Source organism: Gavialis gangeticus, unplaced genomic scaffold (assembly GCF_001723915.1).
Source record: "Gavialis gangeticus isolate Ggan-Ray unplaced genomic scaffold, GavGan_comp1, whole genome shotgun sequence".
Taxonomy (NCBI): domain Eukaryota; kingdom Metazoa; phylum Chordata; order Crocodylia; family Gavialidae; genus Gavialis; species Gavialis gangeticus.
In genome coordinates this window covers 44,772,962-44,781,627 of record NW_017728997.1, presented here as the reverse complement: position 1 = coordinate 44,781,627, position 8,666 = coordinate 44,772,962, and the positions used below count along the sequence as shown (strand labels likewise).

The 8,666-nt window shown below is 45.8% G+C and overlaps 2 protein-coding genes across 5 annotated transcripts in view; one reads left to right on the top strand and one right to left on the bottom strand.

Moving 5' to 3' along the window:
* Positions 1-8,666, bottom strand: part of CENPP (centromere protein P) — a 484,341-nt gene that overhangs the window by 355,773 nt on the left and 119,902 nt on the right. The gene's annotated exons all lie outside the window — the stretch shown is intronic.
* The window catches only part of OGN (osteoglycin), a 33,907-nt gene continuing 33,567 nt past the window's right edge, over positions 8,327-8,666 (top strand). Inside the window, exon 1 of one of the 2 annotated variants that reach the window (XM_019505121.1) lies at positions 8,327-8,483. The gene's annotated coding sequence lies outside the window, so the exon portion shown is untranslated. The remainder of the gene's footprint in view (positions 8,484-8,666) is intronic. The other variant, XM_019505122.1, reaches the window with a different exon arrangement.

Below are 8,666 nucleotides of genomic sequence, written 5' to 3'. Positions count from 1 at the left end.
AAAAAAAAAAAAAAAAAAAAAAAAAAATCATATAACCTACCTGTCTCATACCCATTAACTCCTGTCCCCTCTGATCTTTCCTGTCATGCATTTGCATTTTTACGAACCTACATTTTGCATTTTGGTTTAGGCTTTTATCCAATCCAAGAGAATACACACAAACACCAGCAGACTCTTCCCATGCCTGAAGTAGAGTGCTTGTGCCAAAAGCTTGTAAAGAAAATTTTTTCCAACTATTCAGCTGGTCTAAAAAAAGATATCACATTTACACAAAGAACCTTGTTTGCCTCTTTTCTGTTAAGGATTTATAACTCTGGTCCCTAACTTGGGACCATCGTTCTCTTTAATGGAAGGGGCATAAGCCACTCTTCTCTCTTTTGTATGACATCAGATACCAACTTCCAAATCTATGAGCCATTGTCTGGTATTATAACTCAATGTGCAGATTCCATCTGCCCCATCTGGGCATTTGTAAAGACCACAGATTATAAGTGCTGTGCTGTTTGCTGCACACCGCATTCACACAGGAGGCTGTCCAAGGTGTTCATCTTGTAAAGTGTTTTTTTCAAGCATCCATATCCAGATGTCATCTGTTCAACTTGATCCATGCTACTCCATCAATATCATGTCCAGTGGGTGGTGGTATAAAAGGTGGTAGGAATATGCCTGATCTTTCCCAGCTATAGGCCCACCCTATTGCTGCCCATAGATTTGCTTCAGCATCTCCAGTCTCTTCCAGGAGTTTGTGGGCTTCGTGTATAACCTGTTTATGACCTTTAAGCCTCTTAAACCTCTGTCTATTCAGGTCTTAAGTTAACAATTGATAGAGCATGTGATTTTCATCATCTCTTGTCTCCACTGCCAGTAACAATGTTAGGATCTGTCTCCTTCTATCACTTGGTCTAATGCCCAAGTACAGGGAGTACATCTATGTTTGTGTATGTTGTGCAGACTGTTATAAGTCTCTGTGCACTGTTAAGTACAGTGTCAAACTGTGACAATGAAGGTATGTCAGCACAGGCTTCAAGATTAGCTGTTAGTCCAAATATGTTTCTAGGATTCGTGGTAAACTTACAGTTGGGTTGCTAACCCATGATAAAGCCCATGACATTGTGCTCTTGTTCTTATCGCTACCCATGCAGGCTAGATTGAAGATAATGCAGGTACAACCCACCTAATGGTACAATAGCACCTTCATTTTACTTTGTACACATACCCTAAAAGAAAATTATGAACAGGATAAACTATATAGTCTTTTTATATCAGCTCCACAATGGCTTAAATCAAATCCTCTGACCATACTAAAAATGATCCCTAATTTTTGGAAGTTAACTAACTATTCACTTTAAAACAGGGCTGTCCAACTGGCAGCCTAGGGGGCATCATGCATCCTGTGGGCCCCTGCAACCACCTCTCACTGCTGTGTGGCAGGGAAGAGCCCAGGAGGGGACCACATACTGCCTGTACATGTAGAGACCCTGAGGCCCACATGCCAGGGGGTTTAGAACTACATAAAAACGTAATAACTGCCATTTAGTGGGTCAGACCATAGGTCCATCTTGCCTAGTATCCTGTGTCACACAGTGGCAGATGCTGAAAGGGAGAGCAAACTAGGTATGACCAGGGTTTTTTCCCCACTGTTCCTCTTTTACTTGCAGGCTCCAGCATTTAAGGCCTAGAACAGGGGCAGGCAAAATACAGTCCGCAAGCCAAATCCAGCACACCAAGCTATTCTATCCAGCCCACGGAGCCCCTAAAAAATGTAATAAATTAATGTGTACTCACTCCTGGCAGCCTGTCAAAGCTGACAGAAGGCAGGAGCAGCAGGACCCAGAGGGAGCACTCAGCAGGCTTGAGTAGCCCAGCCCAGCCCAGCCCCACCCCACCCTCAGGCAGCTCCCTGCTTTCCTGGCCCTGCTCTGCACCACGTGGCTCCCAGATGCATCACTGGACTGCAGAGCATAGAGAGTGTGTGTGTTTATGACCAGGGGCAGAGAGAGAGAGAGAGAGAGAGAGAGAGAGAGAGAGAGTGTGTGTGTGTGGGTGTGGGTGCACGCGCGCGCGCACAGGCTCAGGGGCAGAGTGCATGTGTGCAGACTGAGGGACAGTGTGCGTCTCTGTGCGTCTGCATGCAGGCATGGGACACAGTGTTTGTGCAGGCTCAGGGGCAGTATGCGTGTGTGCATGCATGTGTGTGTATGCGCGCAGGCTTGGGCAGAGTGCGTGTGTGCAGGCTCAGGGGCAGTGTGTGTCTGTGTCTGTGTGCACACAGGCATGGGGAACAGTGTGTGTGCGTGTGTGTGCACGCGTGCACTCACGTGCAGGCTCAGGGGCAGTGTGCGCCTGTGTGCGTGCACACGTGTGCACAGGCACAGGGGCAGAGTGCGTGCGCTCGTGTGTGTGTGTTTGTATGGCAAGTCCCACATGCACACCCCACCATACACCTGCACCCACACTCCCCTCACACTGCGATACACAAACCCCAGGCATCCTTTCCCACACAAAGCCCATACCTACCCACACCCCACATATCCACACACACCCCCACATACTCCCTCACCCCACATACCCACACACCCACGGCCACCCACAAACCTAGTTCCACCCTCCAAAACATACAAGAGTAAGACTTCATTTTAAGCTATTGTGCAATGTACACTACACAAACACATGCAAATCAGGACAAAAATATTTTTTTAAAATCAAATTAATGACTGTTGTAGATGTTCACTTTTTAGAATATAATTTGGTATTTTTCTGGCTCTGAGATGGCAAAACCCCTTGCTAAAAGGAGTATTTCCGGGGACAAGGGGGAGAGACTTCCGGTCATGAAATGGCAACCAGGGGGCAGGGCACCTGTCAAGGGCTGCTGCTACCCACGCAGCCCTCAACAGCTTGCCAAAACTAGGTGAGTGGCCCTCCGCCCAAAATAATTGCCTGCCCCTGGTCAAGAAAGTTCTGATTCAGAGGCTTTATCCCAAACTCCCATGCTAATAGCTATTGATGCCTCTTTCCTCCAAGAATTTGTCCAATCTCTTTTTGAATCTGGCTAAAGTAGCACCTTGACTATACCAATCACTGACATCCCAACCTACAGTGACGTTTGGTTATGCTAATTATGTGATATAGCTCAACTATGATGTGTCTGTCATTTAATTTTAGATCAAATCCACTTAAAATGTTTAAGATAACTGAAGATATAAAAATGACCTTTGAAAAATGTTTAAAAATTGAAAAGCCAATATGGTGTACTTCAGTTGTACAGCAAAAATTAGGGACTTTATTTATTTGGTTCTAACATAGAATACTTCCACTATACTTCTTGGGGCTAAATTTCAGAAAACAAAATAGTTTCCATATCTAGAACAGCAAGATTAAAAACAAGTAAAAACCTCTATATTTCTGAACTAATACAGCTTGTACAATAACTATTTACACTGTTATAATAAAAACAGTGTTAACTCACACTTAATATATGCTTTTGGCTTTTCAGTCTCCCAAATCCTTAATTAAATTATATTTTATGACATCAGTTATAGGTTTTAATATATCAAAAAAATTTGGTTCATGATCATATCAATGCAATTAGTACTAGAAGAGAGAGAGTTGAGCATGGACTTTAGCCTCCTCCCCCGCACCTGATCCCCTGCAGCCTGTTCCCACCATGCTTCCGACAGGCTCCCCACACCCTTTACAGCCTTTTCCCTCTCCCCACTGCAGCCTCTGCACCTATCTACCTCCTCCCAGCCTCTCCCTCCCTACCCTCTCTGCGGCTTACACAGCACTGACCAAGTTTATGGGCAGGTGTTACATTTGTAGGATGAAATATGCTCTTTTGTCACAGAAAGCCAGTGTACAGGCACTCAAGAGGTTTTTCACAGAATAAAACTATCTGTTCTATGAAATAAATGTTAGATCTTCTAACCAGAGACTTCTCCAGAAAGAGCAGTTTTCTAGCATAACCTATGAACGCCCGTATGATTATCTCAGGGTTCTGAGAAACCCCAGTGCCCACAGTCCTTTGTTCTCTCTCCCCTCTTCCAAGAGAAAAGGTTGGGGGAGAGCATTGGATGGCTGTTGGCCCACCCCAGGGGTGAGTTGTTGGGCAGTCCTGCAGGGACCCTCTTGCCCTTGCACTTTAACAGTGTTTGGCCCATGGCACTGATTCCTGCTGCCACTCGCACACTTCTGGAGAGCTTGGTACTGTTCACATGGTGGTGGTGTCAACGCACCCCACCCCCACCTTTAACAGCTCCAGTTCTCCCTGGGACTGCTCAGCAGCAGGAGGCAATACCACCATCATAGGCATGATGACAGTTTAGCAGGGACTGGACATTGCCCTCACTGTTAACAAAAACATTCCCATCATCAGTGTACACAACCAGCTTAAATGGGGGAGCTTTCAGCCAGCTGATAGTGATTTCAGGGCAACTTACAACTATAGGCATCCCAGCTCCATGGAACCAGTAGGTCCCTACTATTTTGCACACTGGTGAAAGCTTACAAAGCTTACTCCAATAGAACTGCAATGGCTATGGAGACTGAAATTTCCTAGAGGTAAAGAGTCACCTCGGATGCAGACTCTAGTCTGTATACCAAAAACCACAAAGTAGAACAGAAGGGTGAGGCTTGGGACAGTGGAGTCATCCTGGATGTTTGTGACAATTACACCTGCAAAGGAGCACACAAAGCTGCAGGCATTAATACACAAAACAGCAGGTCCCTTCTTATAAAAAGCAAGCTTTCCTTCTCCTCTCACCCCCATTTCCACTCCTTGCTCTGCAGTTTTCCTCTCCTGCACCTGTCTCCCAATATTCATCTGCTACGATAGCTTCCCTCCTTTTCCTCCCTTAAGAATTATCCTGTCCTAATTATAACTTCTATCAGCAACCCTGCCTATATTCCAGCTTTGCTCCTGCACCATATTCAATGTTGTCCTCTTACAATTTCTTTTCTTTCTCTAAAACTAAGTCAGTGTTTTTCAAATTGTGTTCTGTGGAAGCCTTGGATTGTGCAGTAGGTTAATGAGGGGTTCCATGAGGAAACTGGGAGTAATGGAGGAGCACGTTGGAAGGCAGTGAGCTGCTATTGCTAGGCCAGGTAACCTAGCTCCATGTCACCTCCCACAGCCTGCAGAGGCAGAAGTAAGAGCTCTGCAGCACAAGAAGTGAAATGAAAGGGCACTGTGACTTTAGGAAGTTTGAAAAAGACTGGACTAAGTCAAGAAATGTTCTACTTGACTGTATAACTGCAGAACATTTACTGCTTCTTATTAATTACCCAAGTCTACAAACACTGGCCCATAACATCCATAAGTAGTTTCTGTAGTGCAGTGGTCAGACTGGTGGATTGCAATTTACCAGTCAACGGTGGAGCCCCTGACAGTTGATCTCATTCTGGGGGGGCTAGCCTCCCAGACTGAGATTGACTGTCAGAGGCTCTGCAATTGGGAGCAGCAGGATGCATGTGGCTGGGCTGAGCTGTGCCCCCTGCCGCAGGGCCCGGCCAGGTGAGTGGGATGGTCCCCTTCTGCGCCTCTTGCCACCAGGTGAGTGGGGTCCTGGGTGGGTGGGCCAGGCAAGGGTCGGAGCTTGAGCAGCTTGTTCAGGCACGCAGGGGGGCGGGGGGGCTCCTGCCACTGGAGGGAGTATGTGCCCCCCCAAACTGTGCGTGGGGCGAGGCGGCTGCTGCTACAGTCTGGGCTTTGGCCCGGAGCCCTGCTGCAGGTGGCCTGGGAGCAGCCCAATGCCATGTGTGTCCCACCGCCAGGCGGGCAGGGGACGAGGCTCATCCCAGCAGCAGGAGGCACGTGGTGTCGAGCTGTTTCTGGGCCAGCTGCAGTGGGGCTTACAGTATGAAGCCCAGCCCACAACTGCAGCCGCCTCCACTGTGCACAGATCAGGGGGCAAGTGCCCCCACAAACACTGGGCAGCATGGGTGGCTACAGCAGCGGTGGGAGAGGGATTATGGCTGGAGCAGGGGCAGGCTCTGCACAGGCAGAGCACAGGGAGTGGGGGTCATGCAGCCCAGGAGGGCACAGGGGACAAGTGCCCCTGGATCTGCACGCCAGCCAGGCCAGTTCTGGTCCCCTCTTGGGGGGCTCTCCCAAGCTGCGCTGCAAGCCAGTGCCTGTTTGTTCTACAGGCCCCAGCTGTGCTGCACGCTGGACAAAAGAGCTGAGTACTGCCACTGCCGTACTGCTGCTTTACTGCTCTGAGCTGCAGGTCCCAAGCTAGGGGCAGTCTGTGTCAGCCACATGGCGCTGAGAACCGAGGCAGGACTGGAGTGGGGCAGCTGCCCAGGAGGACCACCACACAGCCCGAGCTGCCCTGCTCCAGTCCCACCTCTGTCCTCAGTGCTGTACAGCTAACAGACTGCTCCCAGCTCGGGACTAGCAGCTCAGAGCAGTAAAGCAGCAGTGGAACAGTGGCGGTGCTTGGCAGTAGTGTCTTTTGCCCAGCATGCTGTGCAGCCAGGGCCTGCAGCACAAACAAGCCCCAACTTGTGGTGCAGCTCAGGTGAGCTCCCTGGGAAGGGTCTGACCAGCCCCAGCCCAAAGTGGCAACTGGCCTGGCCAGCATACAAATCTGGGAGCACGTGTCCCTGTGTCCTCCTAGGCTGTGTACCCCTCCCTCACAACGAGCCGCCCGCGACTCTATCCCATGCCCTGCCTGTGCAGGGCCTGCCCCTGCTCCAGCCACACTACCCCTTTCACCGCCATGGGGTGGGGGCAGATTGAGGCCCCAGCGGTGAGGGAGGAAGCGGGGCACAAGTAGGAGTAGGCGCTGGGGGGGAGGGGGGTGGAAACACATGGCCCCTGGGCCTCCATTTGTCCCACCACCCGGCCTGGCCAGGGCCCTACTCACTACAGCTCCTGGTCCTGCCTATGTCCCACTTCCTCCCTCACCTCTGGGGCCTCAGTTTGCCCCATGTATATCAGTATTAGGCACAGCTACCATCTAAGGCTCTGAACTGAAATCTTATTCCATACAGCTCTCCTCTAGTAAAAACTCTAACTCTCCATCCAAGTAAATATAGTCTGTATTCAAACCATCCACCAAGAAACATGAAAAGTTGAAAATGCATAGCTGATGTACAGAAAAATAAATTGACACCACAACCACAACACTGAAATTCAAACTTTTTCTTTTCAATTGCAACTGATTATTTTCTCATGCTTCACAACACACTCTAAAAATGGGACTATTACAACTGAAACCTCAGCTTGTGGCATTTTTCTCAATCTACATAACAAAAGAGGAAAATATTTGTAATTACTTAAAATTCAAAACAGTGAATATTTATACACGTAATAAAGTGTAGAGTAGAAAGTTGTACAACTATCTAATTTCTAAACATTAAAGCACTTACAAAAAACATTATCCCCACAAAGGTTCACATTTTACTCCCAACATCAATATACTCAACTGGAATAGCTTCTAAAAAATGGTGGTCTAAAGGAAAAGGCGAATATAGGTTTGTGTTTTGCCCAGTATACTTCTTTTTATTTAAGAACATAACAAAGTTTCTTTGTAAACTTTCAAGTGAGTCATATGGCTCTCATTGATCTTGACAATTGTTATACAATATAAAAAAATGAAAAGTTAAAAAAGCAAAGCATTAGATACTTAGGAAACTGTGGCTCATAATTCAGATCCCAACTATAAACTGTAACACATTTTACTAAAAATGTCTACATTTGCTAATGTTGCTAAATTACCAACATGAACATTCACTGTAAAACACCTTTCCAACAGGTTGTATAAAAAATCATTCTAAATCCATACACTTCAATGAATTACCAAATTACAAATCACAACTAGCACCCTCCTAAAACAGAAAAATTATGTACGTTTCTATGTAAACCCAAAATAGGGGACAAAAACTATTAGTACAAAACTACTAATGCTGAACAGCTTGCATTTCATAACTAAAAGCTGGATCAAACATTATACAAATTGTAATGAAACATTTTATTGCTCATAAATGTGACCAATATAGACTACATATATTTTGGCTGTGTCTCAGTTAGAACACAGCTGCTTTGTCTCTGCTTAAACATTAAACAAAATGGGTAACACATGACTTCTTATATAGGTCTTTTTTGTAAATTAATATTTGCTTCATTAAAATGTTGAAATGCTTATGAATGGTAGATCAATAAATGGTGAACATGACCAGCTTTAATAGGCAATTTTAAGAGTTAGACGGACCACAACTCATTTGTCACTTATTAGCGTGATTTTAAGTACAACCCCCTGCTCCAGGATATTACCTTTTACCCTAGGGAAAGAATGTTGGCACAGCTTTCTTCACCCTATAGAAAGTGTTTTTAAGGCTGTTGGTTGCTGAAGTAGTATTCATTTCAGCAACTTGGAAATAATTCACAGTTTTACTCTTTATCTAGTCATTTAGGGTTAAAAAAATAGTTAAAAAAACTGTATTTAGTGCAATCACAGAAGAACTCCCAAACTGCAACAACGGTAGGTACTCTTTTGTAAGCAAATATCTAAATAGTTAAAATAAATTAAAATAAAAATATTTTACACAGTTTTTGTTGAAAAGTTTAGTAAAAATATTTCAAATTTAGTCTGATATGTATTATACCCAGTTTCCTTTTTTTTCAGAAAGGACAGAGTACTCTATTGTGAAAGAGTTAAAAGTAT